This window comes from Myodes glareolus, chromosome X (genome assembly GCF_982192425.1).
Source record: "Myodes glareolus chromosome X, mMyoGla1.1, whole genome shotgun sequence".
In the NCBI taxonomy this organism is placed as follows: Eukaryota; Metazoa; Chordata; class Mammalia; order Rodentia; family Cricetidae; genus Myodes; species Myodes glareolus.
The window spans coordinates 97,685,482-97,702,013 of record NC_142053.1 but is presented as its reverse complement, the minus strand read 5'-3'; the positions used below and the strand labels follow the sequence as shown (position 1 = coordinate 97,702,013).

General features: G+C 36.8%; 1 protein-coding gene across 3 annotated transcripts in view; it reads left to right on the top strand.

Moving 5' to 3' along the window:
* Positions 1 to 16,532, top strand: part of Tab3 (TGF-beta activated kinase 1 (MAP3K7) binding protein 3) — a 59,857-nt gene that overhangs the window by 11,121 nt on the left and 32,204 nt on the right. For all 3 annotated transcript variants that reach the window (XM_048449770.3, XM_048449768.3, XM_048449773.3), the window contains exons 2-3: positions 9,125 to 9,222; positions 12,730 to 12,808. The gene's annotated coding sequence lies outside the window, so the exon portion shown is untranslated. The remainder of the gene's footprint in view (positions 1 to 9,124; positions 9,223 to 12,729; positions 12,809 to 16,532) is intronic.

Below are 16,532 nucleotides of genomic sequence, written 5' to 3'. Positions count from 1 at the left end.
TGTCCTCAAAACATCTTGGCTGTTCTCAGCTCTTTGCACATTTATATGAATTTTAGTATCATGTTACGTAGACAAATATGCATACACAATGTGTAAGTACCATGTTTGTGATTGTGTGGACACCAAAGAACATTTTGTGGAGAAATGACATCTTGGTTTTCAGTTTCATGAACATAGAACATTACCCAATTTATTTTTTTCTCTATGGTATTTATAATATTCTCCCCAAACTTTTATTCTTAGATACTTGATACTTTCATGTTACTATATGTAAGTCCTTGTGGACTTCATTTTGTTTATATTTTTATACTGACCTTATATATAACGATTGTGTTAAACTTTCATCACCTTCAGTACTTATCTTTTACTAGGTTTTGATTCATTTCTCTAAAAAAACCTTTAACAATTCTGCACTAACTAAGGTACTTGCTTTTAACCTTTTTCCTAGCTTTTTATAAGAATAAGGAAGTTTTGGTTTGTTCTTAGATTGAGAAGCATTTATATTACGAGTGATGGGATCTTATCAGGTGCTCTTCCTGGTAAAAATAACCATATCATTTTGTTTTTCAAATCAAATTTATTGATTACCAGTTGCAAAATCAATTTTACAACCCAGACAGGTTAGCAAAACATTTTTCTTTTATATTACTTGGAAATTATAGATCTTTGTTCATGAGCAAGATTGCCTTGAATTAACAAGTTTTTATTTTGTTTTCTTGTCAGATTTTGATAGTTTTATAAGATGAATTAAGGGGTATACTTTTTAAATTCTCCATAGGAGTTTTACAAATTGTTTGTTTGTTTGTTTGTTTGTTTATAGCCATTTCGATACGGAGTTTTCTTTATCAGAAACTTCAGTCATAGGTTCAGTTTTAAAAACTGTTTAGGTAGGGATTGAGAACCATCTTGGTAGAGTGCTTATACATGAAGTCCTCCATTCAGTTACCAGTAGTACATAACTGAGACTGATACTTCATGCCTGGAATCCCTCACTTAGTGGATGCAGGAGGACTGCTGGAGTTCAAGGCCATTCTGGTTACGTAATGACTGCCAAGTGAGTCAGGGCTACACGTCACAATCCTTTTTGAAAGAAAAAAAAGAGTGAATAAATGGAAATTTTAAATAATTATTTTAGTATTCTTCAGACTCATTTCTTACTACTGTTTTTGGCAAAATATTTTCAATTTCATCTGAATCTATATATGTATTGGCATTATATTTAATTTATAAAAATTTATTTTTAAAAAGATGAGTTATGATTGTTTGCCATTGTATATGCATGTGCCATTTTCATGCCTGATACCCTTGGAGTGTAGTTGGCATTTTCTTTGGGTTGCCAACCAGCTCTCAAAGACACTGAGACTTATTATTAATTATTATGAATACTGGACACTAGGTAAGGCTTGTCCCATGAGCCTTTTTTTAGCTTAATTTAACCTGTTTTTACTTATCTATGTTTTTGCCTTGGGGCCTTTTACCTTTCTTTCATTCTGTATGCCCTGCTTCCTCCATGGCTGGCTGGCTGGCCCCTGGCATTTCCCTGTAGTCTCTTTTTCTTTCTTTCTGAGCCTGAATTCCTCCTCTTTACTCTCCCTGCCCAGAAATTCCGCCTATACCTCCTCCCTCACTAATGGACATTCAGTTTTTTTATTAGACCAGTCAGGTGCCATAGTTAGGCAAGGTAAAACAGCAACACATCTTTACATAGTTAAACAAATTCAACATATCTTTACATAGTTAAACAAATATTCCTCAGCAATAGAGGCCAGAAGAGGATGTTGATGCCCCTGGTACTGGAGTTACAGATATGCCACGTGGCTGTTAGAAATCGAACCAGGATACGCTCCAAGAGCTGCAAGTGGTTTTAACCACTGAGCCATCTCTCAAGCCCCATGCATTGTATTTAAGACCTCATTTGGAAGCTGATCTGAAGGTTGAAACAAATGCATTCTTAATTCAAAGCCAGCCTAAGCTATTATAGGTAGATCCCATCTTCAGAAAACAGGAAGATATCACTACTCAGAGAAATTCGTGTAAATGATGTTAACTTGTATGTAGCCTTTCATTAATGGCCTCTCAGTAAATGTTATCAGGTTACATGTACGCTTTTGTTTCTGGCCTCTTTGACTTAGTATAATGTTCTCAACATTCACTTATGTTATAACATGTGCCAATATTTCATTTGTTTTTATTGCCAAATAATTGCTATTACATGCATATACTATGTTTTTTATTCACCAGTTAATAGACATGGGTTATTCTCCTTTTACACTTTAATGAATAATCTTGCTATGCACTGTACACACTTCTGCTTAAACATTTATTTCTCTTGACCCTTTATTCTTGAAACTGGGTGTATGTGTTTTCCATCTTTATCTTTAAAAATAGTATGTGTATTTGTGTGTGGGGGGTGACTGTGCATGTGCCATGATATATGTGTCAGGACAACTTGAGAGTTTTTCTTATACTGTGTGAATCTTGAACGCAGGTTGGCAAGTATGGCAATAAGGTGGGCTATCTCAACCACATTCTTTTTACTAATCTTTGAAATTAACATACAAAGTAATGGATTTTATTGTGGCTTTTTAATAAATGTATGCCACTATTTATTCTGTCCATCTTCCCCACTGCCTTTCCTAACCCATCTTCTGCACCTTTCTTGTTGACTCCCTTCCTCCCCCCATGTCACATGTATTCTGCCATCCTTCCTTGTCTTACTTTCTCTTGCCATTCCTCCCCCTATACACTCTTTTCTGGGGTTTTTCTGTACAGCAATCTATGTATGTCCATTGATCAAGTTTGTTAATTGTGTGATATTATTACTAATTTTAGTTTTTTTTCTTTCAACCACTGAGAAACATACCTGAAAACCTGCCAGCGTGATGTTACATGACTATTTCACCTAGTAAACTTTTCTTCTTTTTGTGTGTAACTTGAAACCATATTATTGTAAAGTTTTTATAAATTTAGTTTGTTGTATTTTGATTAATTAGCTGGGTGTGGTGACACAAGCCTTTAATCTCAGCACTTGGGAGTCAGAAGCAGGTGGATCTCTGAGAGTTTGATATCAAGTCCTGGTCTTCAGAGTGAGTTCCAGGGCAGCCAAAACTGCACAGAGAAATTCTGTCTTGAAAAGCAAAAAAATATTGTATAAATATATTAAATGTGCATGTAAGTGTGTGTGTGTGTGTGTGTGTATGCGCGCGCGCGTGTGCACCTGACAGGTTTTTAGTTATTTCCTTTCACTGTGGGCTTCAAACCAAACTCAGGCTGTGTCAAGCTTGTGCTGTAAGTACTTTTACCCAGTTGAATCATCTCTCTGGCCCTGAAATTCATTCTTTTTTTAAAATTTCATATGTGGGTACTTTATACAACCACTGAGATTCAATCATTTTAATTTTTAAAAAATTTGATATATGGGTACTGTATTTACAGTCCCTGAGATTTCATTCTTGATGGACATTTTATCCAGAGTGTTTTTCTAGCCTGGTAGTTACTGTCTGCTCTTTAGAGATACAGTTTTTAAGTTTTTTTTTTCTCAAGAATAAAGCCTTCAGCAAATGATTGGTTTCTTTGAAAGTGGTCTCTTACCCCTAAGGATGCTTTTTATATTCTTTTCCTCTGTGGGTTTTCAACCAGTAATTTATTGAAATCGTTAAGTATGAGGTTTGATATCTTTCATTTTAGGAAACTTTTTAGTCATACACATAATACTTCTACTTCATTCTGTTCTGTCTGGGATTTTATTGAATTCTACGCTACTAAAGCACCACTTACTTTGTTACTCACCCCTTTTCATTCTGATACACTCCCTGAGTCTTTTAATTCACACTTGTGTAGTATCCATCACCCATTGGTATTTCATGAATTAATTTCAATTTTTGCACTTTTAGTAACAGTTGCTTTTCTTTTAAGAATCTATGGTCATTTAATGCATATTATTGTTTGTAACAACAATGCTCCATCCATGTATACAGTGGATATCGCCTAAGATTATATTGCATAGTAATGCCATAGACTTGTTACCTTGTCCATTATGATGTCTGCATAGTGATTCCTTTCTTAAAACCTCTCCTTGTCTTTAGGTGTAGCATAAAGTCCTATTTTCCTACTTTTTATGGCTTCAGTGTTGTTGCTGAGATTATTTTTTTAATATATGAAGCATATATGAAAATCTGTAGGCCGATATTGCTAGTAACTGTAGCCACTGTGAATATGTTCTGGCATGTTTTGTTGTGGCAGCGGTGGTGGTGATAGTAGTTGTTATTCCTATGGTTATGATTTCCTGTGCTTGGTTTTTCTTTACATTTATTCTGGACATTGTATTTGAAAATTATTTGAGAAATCATTTGAAATCAAAGGTGATAATATTTCAGAAAAGCGTGTGTGCCTGCGTGTGTGCATGCGTGTGTGTGTCTGTGTGTGTGGTTGTGAATTTGCTTTAGCAAATCCAGATACTACCTTATCAAATTTCAGGTATTGTTTCTTTTCTTTTGATGGTAGTGGTAGTATCAGGGTTTTAACTTAAGCACTCTAATGCTGAGTGAGTCAGATGACTCAAGACTACATTATATCCAGTGATTAATTTCTGTCTAAAGTGCTGGGTGCAAACTGAAGGTGGGAAACGAACATAAAGCGCTTTCATGGATGTGGCCTATCAGTCTGTCAGGTAAAGTTGAACTTCTAACTTTATCTTCCAAATTCCCTATTTTCCTAGGTCTTAAAGTACTTTCCTGATAGGTCTTTGAACCTTTAAGAAAAAACTATTTTTAAATGTGTTGTCTAACTCGATTACTTATGGTGGGAGGGATGATTCAAATAACCCAGTATCTTATAGACAAAAGGCTTTTGAGAGCGTCTTCACGGGCAGAGTTTACTTATGAGCGGCAATGATTTTCTCTTTTCCAAGACCTCATGCTATTTTCCTAGTTGCATATAAGCTTTGTTTGAAGTAACTGTACTCACATGTATAGTTATGCAATTTTTATTCAAAAGTTACCGTACTCTCTATATGTATAAATATAACCAAAGTATTTCCTGACTGTTCAGCAGCAGTTTTAAGGTTTTTTTTTTTACCCCTGGCAGTTCCTTATCCCTAGCAATAGATGCTTATTGTATTAACATTTTAGTTAAGCATAGTATCTGGAATGATTATCAGAATGTGAAATTCCTCTTGATTGCTTTTGAAATTGAGATCCTAATAGCAACCAGTTTTTATTACTCTCATGGAGAAAATACTATCCTAGTTTCCCTTTTTCCATGACTTGTTATTGTGCCTGTATGTGGGCATAATATACATCTGCTTTTGAGATAGGAGATTCTGGGAGTCTTAGGTTTGCTACTGTCTGAGCACTCAACAATGAGCACATTGTTGTAGCACATTGCCAATCCCAACCCCATTTTATGTACATTAATTCCCACAGTAAACCTTTGAGGTTAGTGTCTAATTAGGTATGGTATTAAGGCAAAGGTTAGGAAACTGCCGCCAGAGAGAGCTTAGCTTGTCTGTGGCCGTACACCTGGAAAATGCTGTGTGTTGTTTTTTATTAGTACACATTTTATTTCCACTACTACGGCCTTGAGATGCACACTGACTTCAAAGTTTTATCATTTTGTGCTTTTTTCCTGTAAACCCTAATATCAAGACCCCATGACTCATGTTCTAAATTAGAGACAGTTACGAGATAACTCTTTGCTATCCTCACTGACCCTCATCCTGCCCTATTTCTAAAACATCATTTTCCTGGCTCTGAGATTTGCCAGTCTTTGTGACTGTTAGAAAGCTTGCTGTGTTAGTCTTCCTCTCTCATCCTGCATGGTTCCCCAGTCCCTTGTCCTGTTCTAAAACAGCTTCCCTTTTCTTTTCTGCTTTCCCTTACATTTGTCACCTTTATCGTTAAACTCCACCTTCCCTAACTCAGGTCTTCCTGAACATCTTCTGTAAGGCTTCCTTGTTTGCTCCTTCAATCACTCTTGATGGAATCTTAGACAAAATCCTGTTTGCTCTATCTATCCTTCTGAATGTTAACACCTGCCAAAAAGCTGGCCTGCTTCAGTCCTCTATCCCAGCAGTAGGCAGTATGTCTACTTAGAGGGGCTGCCTCCCCTCTAAGTGTTCCTCATCCTCATTTCCCTCCTGTGCTATCATAGCCTTGAAAACATCAAGTGCTTGTATTTATTTGTAGTGTGTTCAACCACATGGCATTTAGTTCCTGTAGCTCCAAGATACGAGGATACCGACTCATAGAGTTTTGTATTTAGCTTTTCCCACAAAATATGTGGGGGGAGATCCTCATTCATTAGTTTTCTCCCATGTTCTGTTCACAAATAACTTACGTTTAAAAGTATTGAAAGAACTCTACTTGTGCCAGATCCCTTGGAATACACTGATTCAGTGTTTTTGCATGTCCCCTTTTTTCTTTTAATCCTGCATGTATTCTGTGATCTAGTTTGGTTATTTTCCTTCATCAATTTTACTTTACTGAATTTATTTCTCCCTTCTATAAACTTCTTTCTCAGTAGCATAGAAAGTGTACACATTTCACCAGCTCAAGAGAATCAGGGTATGGAGTTTACACTTGTGTACCTCATTGCTTACTGCAAGTTAATTTGAGAATGTCCTGATACTATACTTGTATTATTCCCATCCTTTCCTCTGCCCCTCCAACTCATCCATCAAATTCATGAACTCTTTTATAATTATTATTGTGTTTTATACACACATGCGCACATATCTAAATGCTTGAATGTACATATTTGGGTCTCATCACTTTGAATTGGGGGCTCAGTCCTGAAAGTCTCATTGTCCTTCCTTCAGCAGCCATGGGCTGACTGCCTGTAGCACTTCATCTAGAGGTGGTGACTCATGAAATTTTCCACTATCCATATTTGTATGTCAACTTGTTGAGGACCGGCTCCACACAACTGGTGTGGTCTTTGCAGATTTTATCTAGGCAACCATATTACTGAGAGTTTGTAGGTTCCACCACATCCCTGTCCTGTCCAAAAGACACTTATCTTGCAGCAGTCATTCTGGTCCCCAGGCTCTTACAGTCTGTCTTCCCCTGCACACCCCCCATCCTCGTCCCTTCATCAGCGTTCCATGAGGTGTAGGGGTTGTGTTATAAATGGGCTGGGTAACCCATTGTCACATACTCTCATCATTTTGACCAGTTGTGGACCCGTCATAGCCTCTGCCTGCTGAAAAAACAAAAGAGAGAGAGATTCTTTGCGTTATCAATGAGGGCTGTACTTATCCAGGAGTAGGGATTTGAGAAGGCAGTTTAAAACTATATTGCTTAAGTGCATGGTAGTAGTAGGCTCTCCTCTAGGGCCTGCAAACTCTCCAGCCACAGGAGCAACCAGGTTCACGATACTATGCTTGAGTGTCTTCCAACTGAGTGGGGTTTAGGTTTAATTAAACAGTTGTTAATTCCTCCGGAGAGGTGAGTGAGCTATTGGAGTTTTAATACGTATTTAAATGTACTGGTTTTATGTTTTTGGCTTTTTTCTCTATTCTATATAAGATAATTAAATGCTCCTTTTGCCTCCTACATCTTTTTCTTCTCTTATGAGTCAAGGTCTTTCTATGTGGCTCAGGCTGGCTTTGAACTTGGTGTAGTCTCTTCCTTAGCCTCCCAAGTCTAGGATTTTAAGTGTGGACCATCTCACTCAGTTAAAATCATTCTCTTTTAGGTGTTATTTAGAAAGTGTCACATTTTCTCTTGAGCATATATAGTGACTCTTAGTCGTTTTTAGGTTAATAAATATTTCCAAACATACACAAATAAAAAGTTCAGCAAACTTCTGATTGCTGTAGCTGACAGCATATTAACATATTTGTTTTCCCCGTTGCTTTTTTTCTTTCAAGCAAAACATAAACAAGACAATTAAACTCCAAAGTTAATGTGCCTCTTAACATATTTTCTTACATAACTGCAGTGGCATTATCATAGAGCACACCTAATAATAATACCTTAGCAGCATAGGCAGCACTTAGTCCGTATGAAAGTTCCCCAGTTAAGTCATTTTTATTTTACTTTTTGTGTGTGTGTGTGATTTGTATCGGCTCTCACTGGTTTTGTAAAGTCCCCTTCTGGTGGGACCTAGTTTGTTCTTTTATTTTTTGTATTTAAAATGCACTGGAAATTATCCATCTGCTTAGTTAGGTTCAGCTTATACTTTTGGAGGTGTGGCCAAGAGCACTAGCTGTGATTTCATTTAATATCATACCTAGCAGTACCTAATGTATAATTTGGTTACTTATGTCATTATTAGCTATTTTTTCCCTCTGTGGAAGAACATTACCCTCCTTTACTAGTGCTGTTTGCTTAACTTGAACTCTTCTGTCGGTTGTGGGTTGCTAAAATCCTAGGTTGGGGACCTGGATACTCAGCTTTCATTTTTAATGCTTTGTACTATTTCCCTAAAGTATATGAAAAGCAATTTTCTTTCTTTGTCAAAACTCATTCCCAAAATGGTAGATTACTGATTTTGCAGTTACGCAAAAGCATCTAGTCTCCTAGTTCTGAATGAGTTGTCCTATTCTATTGAGATTGAGTGTCAGAAAAAAAAAACCAGAATGACTTTGTGTCTACTTCATACTGCTGTCTTGCAGTTAGAGTGTGATGCTCACTTGAGCTATGGGAATGCACAAAGTCCTGTAATTTACTAGAGACTAAATCGGGCTCACTGTGGAGTCATTTGAATTTTGAAGACCCTTGGCTTTAAAAGGGCCCCAGCACAGTTTTGTAATCAAATGCATTAGATTTTAATGACTGCTTTATCTTGGGAATCTGCAAGGTTCCCTCTGATGGCTTACTCTTCTTGCTAGCTTTCTCTGAAGCCAGAATCTCAGCAAAGCTTTGAGCCTTGGCTATTTAGGACCTTTGCCTTGGGCACTAGAGGTGACTATTGGGAGCAACTTATCTCAGACAGCCAAGGGAACTTTTTCCTCAGTGTCAAACACTGGCTTCATTAAGTGAAATTCACATAGTCAGATGACCGTTTACATTTTCACAACCTTTCATTTCATTATACATGCTTGTCATTCGTTTGAGTTCCTTTCAAGCCTGTCACTGTCCTAATCTTACCTCTTTGGTCATTCTTTCTTTTTTTATGACAGTGTTGCCTGCGTTTTCTTCAATTTACTCACTCTGGATTATAGTGTGTCCAACTTCATAAGTTGTCTCAGTTGACGTCTTTCGAGTTGAGAAATCGAAGGTAAGAAGTTTATATGTCTTTGTTGACAGTGGATCTTTATTGCCGTTACCATGTTTCATATTTACACAGCTCCCCATAAATTACCCTTCCCTGTTATGCATCTAACTCCTAAGCTAGGTGGGAATGGTAATGCATGCCTAGTTCCAGCTAGTTGAGATGCTAAGTTGGGTGTATCTTTTGAGTGCACAAAATGAAACACCACCTCAAAAAGCCAAACCAAACCAAGAAACCTGCAGAGCAAGGATTACAAAAAGAAAAGATGACCATGTAGTTTCTTTTATTTAGATTTAGGCTTCATACCCTAAGTAGCTACTACTGCCTGTTTAGCAATAGAAAGTATAAATTCTTTGGCTAATTCATTTAGTGTTAGATACTGATCTGGCCTGTAGCTCAGATCTGTATTGGTTAGAGCTAGTGGAATGTATAAGACCTACCCCAAGCAATAACCAGATATATATGGATATGTAGGTCTTCCCAATTCTCGCATCATTTTCCATTACAAAATTGAACCAGTAGCAATGCTGGTACCATTAACAACCAAGGGCATCAATTTTTAGTGGTATTGTAGCCATAATTCTGACATTGAGTCTTGTAGATCTGAATCAAGATTGTGTAATGGTATCAGCTTTGATTATTACATAGCTTATTTTTGTACCTTGGAAAATGTTCCTACTCTTTTTTAAACATGTTTCCTAGTATAATTTATATATGTATCTGTTGTGAATGAAACACTGGACAAGAGGCTCTAAAGCCTATTTAATCTGTACTGCCTTTTTAGCTAGTTTTTCAACCCCTCTTCCCTTCAGTTATCTTGAGGAAACCCAGAGTTTATATTGGACGTAAGCTCAGGGATTCACAGCTTGAATGTTATGATATTGATGTGGGTAATTCTTTGTTATTAGGGGTTGTTTGTGCACTGGGAGATGGTTAGGAGCATTCCTGGCCTCTGTCTGATAGATTCCAGTCCACTCCTCATAACTAAAAGTAATTCTAGCCACCACTTGTCTCTTTTATAATTAAGTGTATTTTATTTGCATGTTTGAACACATGGATGTGCACAAACAACTATGTCCATGCCGTGGAGCACATATAGAGGTCAGAAAACAAGTTTGAGGAATCAGTTCTCTTCTGTGGGTACCAGGCTTATGTGGCAAGGGCTTTTAACTACTGAGCTATCTCACCAGCCTGCCAAATGTCTTATGTAGGGCAAAACAAGTGGTATAGATGGTGTGCTAGAGCCTTCCGGCTTTATGTTTATACTGTTTTTATTTCAAATAAAACAGAACCTACTCTTTAGAGCTCAGTGCCCTTTCTTTCATGAAACATTCTGCAGCTCTCCTCTTTATCTTACCTTAAGCAAGGTTTTCTTTTTCTGACTACTATAGAATGTCACCCCACTCTGTTCCTAAGTATCAGTGTGTTTTTCTTAATTTGAGGATTAATTAATGAGCTTTTGGTATTTTTAAGCTCAGATTTTGTTGAATCGACAAGGTATTTGGGAATATCAAGTTAGAAACTATTAAATAAATTATTTAAAATGATTATACCTTTTTCAACCTGTCCATTAGAAGATTTCCACAGAACTTGAATTTCTGGAATAAGGGGAGCAATAACTCACTAGAAGATGGAAGCTGCCTTATGTATATGTGAGACAGCTATTGGAACACTTGTAGGCTGCATTTAAAGTCACAGATGAGTAGAGTAAGCTGTTCTAGTTTTCATATAGACATTTTATCACATTCTTGTATTGTGTGCATATGCATGCTTATGTACCACAGCATGCTTGTGGAGGGGAGAGTACAGCCTGTGGAAGTCTGTTCTCTCATTCTACCATGTGGGGCCTGGGGCTTGAGCTCAGGTCGTCAGGCTTGGTGCCAAACAACTTTGATTACTCAGCCAATTTCTCTCGTCCAAAGAGGATTTTTAATCAAATAAAAATCTTCTAGTTATTAAAAAATAGTAAATGGATAGCAATAAATATTTTTAAGTAACCTAGATTTTAACCATATTCTAGGTCAGTTATCAAATTCTCTGACAATAAGAAACACATTTAATTATATCTAATATATACACATACTTGAAGCCAATTTTTCTTTTATTATTTATCAGTATGCATTTCACTTTGCTATTTTTCTATTATTTTTCTTGTTTTTTTAAGACTAGCCATTGCCTAGTATGTATGTCCAGTATAGAAATAGCTCACGACCCTAGCATTTGAAAAACACAATTAATAAAATTTGAAGATTATCTGTCTCAAGAATATGTCACTCATAGGTTGTCTTGTCTTTCTTCTGAAATGTCATTTAGAAATTGAGCCAACAGACATTAGGATACCTTAATCAAAGGATATTAAATTTCCAACTATTTTAAAGTCCTATATTTTGATATTTCTACCAAGTATTTAGTATATATAAACTATTACAGCCAAAATAGTTTTCTTGCTCTTGTTCAAGATTTATGTTGATAAAACATAGAAGAGACTAAAAATTAACAGATATACTATTTGAGGTTTTGAAAGTGGTAACAAATACTGGATGGTTTTTATGGACATTTAAAATGGGAAAGCTGTGTTTATTGAAGTTCATGATAGAGTAAAATGATGCGGGGTAGATTTTGTGTTCTATCAGAGGTTATTGCACATGGTAGAAATAGTAAGTTGGATGATCAGTTACTTGTGTCTCATATTTAAAGGTCATTTTTATTCAAGATAAAGAAGTTTTAAATATATATACTAAATTCTAGAAGTATGTTATAAAGGGGATATGACATTTCAGCTCTGTTTATGAAATGAAGCATACTCAGGAGATTAATTACAAACTTGTATATGTGATAACCCTGATATAGCCTAATATTTACTCTAACATGATGATTTTTACCTTGAATTACTAGATTTACCAAGACTGCAGATAATCATAATCTCTAAATTGTGAAAAAATGTTCACTGTCAAAAAAAGTGAAGAAAGTTACTATTGAAACAGAAACAAGTAATAACATTTTAAATTAAATATTTCACTTATGCTATTAAAAACTGTGTTTTATCATATACCAGGTTTAATCCTTGTCTAAATAGAATCAGAACTCGGTATGGTAAATTCCAGTCAGGTGCCACAGAACCACAAGAAAATGAGCAGTAGACTATGCTCTTGTCTTTTTTTTTTTAGGATACTATTGGGAGGGAATTTCAGTGAGTACTGAAAATTCACCCATGTTTAATTTCCAACTGGTTAATATACTCCTCATTTCAGATGGTAGGAGTAGAACAAAAGGACTGCATTAACATACAAATTGAAATGCAACTTTCTAGTATGGAATAATGTAAAATTTGATTACTATACAAGAATTTTTCCCTAAAAAGCTTGTGATAATTGGCGAAGACCCTCATGACCTAAAGGATAGTCTAGCATCTTGTCTGCCATTCCTTTAAGTCACTAGAAGTCTCATAGTTGTCATTGTAAATTTTAAAGTTAAGAAATTAGCAAAATGGTAACGATCTTTATATTTTCTCAGATCCTAGACTACTGAAAAGGAGGTCATTTCAGAGCTGGAGATGTGAATAAAAAACCTCCTATTCCAGGACTCATATGAGGTATATTTTTTTCTACAATTTTAAATAGACTTTAATTCTTAAGAATAGATTTATTTTGCAGAATTGAGAATATAGTACAGAGTTTCCATATACCCTGTACTCAGTTTCTCCTATTGTTAACAGTGTACATTAGCATGACGCTTTTGTTACAATTAATGAACTGTTATCAATGTCACCTGTAGTGACATTACACCTGTAATCAGGTATGACTTTCTTTCTGTGTTAAGCTTCCATACAGGAACTGTATAACGGTTGGTTGTTATGTCTCCTTGACTTCCTCTTTTCTGTGACACTTTTTCAGACTATCCTTTTTCTTTTTGAGACTATGACAGTTTTAAGGGGAACGTATTGATCAGGTACTTTGTAGACTATACCTCAGATGTTTTGCTAGTGGTTAAACTGGGGTTATGGATTATTTTAGAGGAAGGCTATAAAGATAAGTAACATTTGATGTTCTTTTCTAATCGTGTCCAGAGTGTGTGCTATCAGTATGACTTATCACTGCTAATATTGACCTTGATTCACCTGGCTGGTAGAGTGTTGGCCATGCTTCTCTGCTGTTAAGCCAAACTTTTTCCTTCATCTTTTTCTGTATTTTGCTCTTCGGAGAGGAAGCAGTGTACATAAACCACAATTAAGCTCTCTTTAAGTTGTATTCCATCTACTTTGAAGATATATGATCTGCATATACTTTGTGGAATTGTTAGGCATGGGGAATGTGTCTCCCCCCAATGATTATAGCATTTCCTTTTATTAGTGTGGAGTTCTTGATATTTAGTTTCTACTATTTCATAATCTAATACTGCTTTATTTTGATGTTCTAGTTATTTTAGCTGTAGTCATTGGGAATTCTTTCAGTTGTCTCCTGTGTTATTTTTTTTAAAGTAATTTTATTAAATTATAAAAAGTTTCCATTTACGCCCCTCCTCCCAACGCCCTCCCACTCCCCCCCTCCCTCTCCTCCTCCCTCTTTGTCCCCAAGGGCAGTCAGGGTCTCCTGCCCTGTGGGAAGTCCAAGTTCCTCCCCCCTCCCTCCAGGTCCAGGAAGGTGAGCATCCAAACAGACTGGATCCCAAAAATCCAGTATATGCAGAGGAAACCAGTCCCAGTGTCATTGTCAATGGCTTCTCAGAAAGACTGCAGGCCAGCCACATTCAGAAAATCCGGCCACATTCAGAGAATCTGGTTGGATCACATGCTCGTTCAGTCACAGTCCATCTGGCCTTGGTAAACTCTCATTAGATCCGACCCCTTGTATCAGTGGGTGATAGCATCCCTCGCAGTCCTTCGTCATTTTCTTCCTCCTTCTGCTCCTCATTTGGATCTTGGGGGGCTCAGTTCAGTGCTCCAACGCGGGCCTCCATCTGTATCGCCATCCAACGCCAGATGAAGGATCTATGGTGATAAGCAAAATATTCATCAGTATGGTCACGGGCCAAGGCCGGTTCAGGCACCCCCTCCTCTGTCCAGAGAACAATCTGGGGATCTCTCCTTGGACCTGGGATCCCATATATTTTTGAAATGACTCTATCATCTTGCGATTTTTGTTTGTTTGTTTTTTGAGTGCTTCTTTACTTCCTGGCACTACAAGGTGCTTCAAGCTTACCATGTATGCTCCCCAAACTAGTTGTAGAATCAGATGTTTCTCTACTGGGTTATGAGTCTTTCTATTAGAGAATGCTAGTAGAAGCTTAGCTTGTTTCTAGATATGCTCATTCGTTCTAGATCAGTGGTTTTCAACCTTCCTAATGCTGCAACCTCTTAATACAGTTCCCCATGTTTTGGTGACCCCAACCATAAAATTATTCTCGCTGCTACTTTGTAACTGTAATTTTGCTACTGTTATGAACCATAATGTAAATATCTGCATTTTCCAATGGTTTTAGGCAACCCTGATGAGAGGGTCATTTGATTTCCCCCCCAAACACACACACCAGGGGTCATGATCCACAGGTTGAGTATTCTCCTGGCAGGAAAATAAGCATATGTGTAAATATTTTAGTGTATAGGTTACAGATAACAAACGCAGTCATGAGGATGTTTTAAGATTAAATTTAGCACGAATATACTTTTATTTGTATCTAGGGTTATGTTTAACCTTAACATGTTTTTGTTGCTCATTTTAATGAAAATGTTATCTTGGTGTCATTTATTTTGAGAATACAATGAAATATGGGCTATGTACCACAAATCTGTGACTATCTGAAATTTGTTTTCACTATAATGAAAATCCTATGGGATGCTTATTTGGGAAATGGGATTGGGGCATCCTCAGAAGAAACAATGATAATCTCCCTATCTCTATTTTACATGTGTGTGCAATAAGTCCTGAAATTGAAACTATGTCCTTCAAAGAACTACGGCCTTGAAAGGGTTTTTTTTTTAAGTTTAATCCTCCAGTATTAGACATTTACTGTTGTCATTTAATGTGAAAAGATCAGCCTAGTACAAATACTCCTGTTTTCAAAAAAAGATTTATTTTAAATTTTCCATTAAGCATTAAGACAGCATCAGGAGTCAGGATCATGTCATATAGCAGGACAGGAAATGAAGAGCTAAGAACATAGACTTCAACTAACATCCTTTGAGACTTATTAACACTGTGTATTCACCTCTGTGCCTCAGTTTTCCCCATGTATAAGGGGCAAGTGTTAGCACCTCCCTCATCAGAGGGAATTAAATGAGGTAAAGGACATCACGGCGCTTGATATGTAGATAAGATTTAACAAATTTAAAATCAAATCCTCCATTGTGGCATGAATATATATATATATATATATATGCTAGTATGTATACTTTGTTTGTATAGAGTAGTTATTATTTGGTCATTCCTGTCAGAAAAATTAGTGAGTCATAGCTGGACTTAATGCCAGGATTTTGGAGATGGGGACTGGAGCATTAGTTCAAGGCTTATCACAGCAACATAATGAATTCAAGACTAGCCTGGGCTACTTAAAAACCTGCCTCACCAAAAAGGAGAGAAAAATGAGTGATTCATTCATTAAAAGAAATCTTAAAAGTTCTTTCATGACAGAACATATTTTTCTTCAAACCTAGGAAATTCTTGCCTCACCAGTCAGTATTGTGAATCAGGGTCTTCTCTAGTGGTCATTAGTTGCTACTGAGACTTCTGATGGGGATGGCCAGTGTGCTGAAGAGCTCCTGTGTGCTCAATAGCTCCCCTGTCCTGGGACAATCTTGATATCATGAATTACTGCTCCTCAAATTACTGTATCAATCCATGCTAACCTGAGGCTGTCTTTATAACACATTTCAGGTACCACGAATTCAGAAGGTATGTAAAGAAGAGAAACAAGGACAGAAGTCTGTAGATGTGGCTTCTAGGGAGGAGAACTGAGGGTGGATTCGCTCTTCTGAATGAGTGGTAGAGTGGACTTAAGCTTTAGTCAGTTATGTACCTATAGTGGCCAGATAATCAGACTTTTAAAAGTTGAATGGTGCCAGGTGGTGGTGACACACACCTTTAATCCCAGCACTCGTGAGGCAAAAGCAAGTGAGTCTGTGTGAGTTTGAGGCTAGCCTGGTGTACAGAGTGAGTTCCAGGACAATTAAGGCTGTTACACAGAGAGACCCTGTCTTACAAAACAAACAAGCAAAAACAGTTGAATGTTTACATTTTTGTATGAAGTTGTCCATTTTAAAATGTAGTTCACTTTTTAAACACTGTGAAGACCAAACCCAGCAGCAGATCTATAGGCTGGAT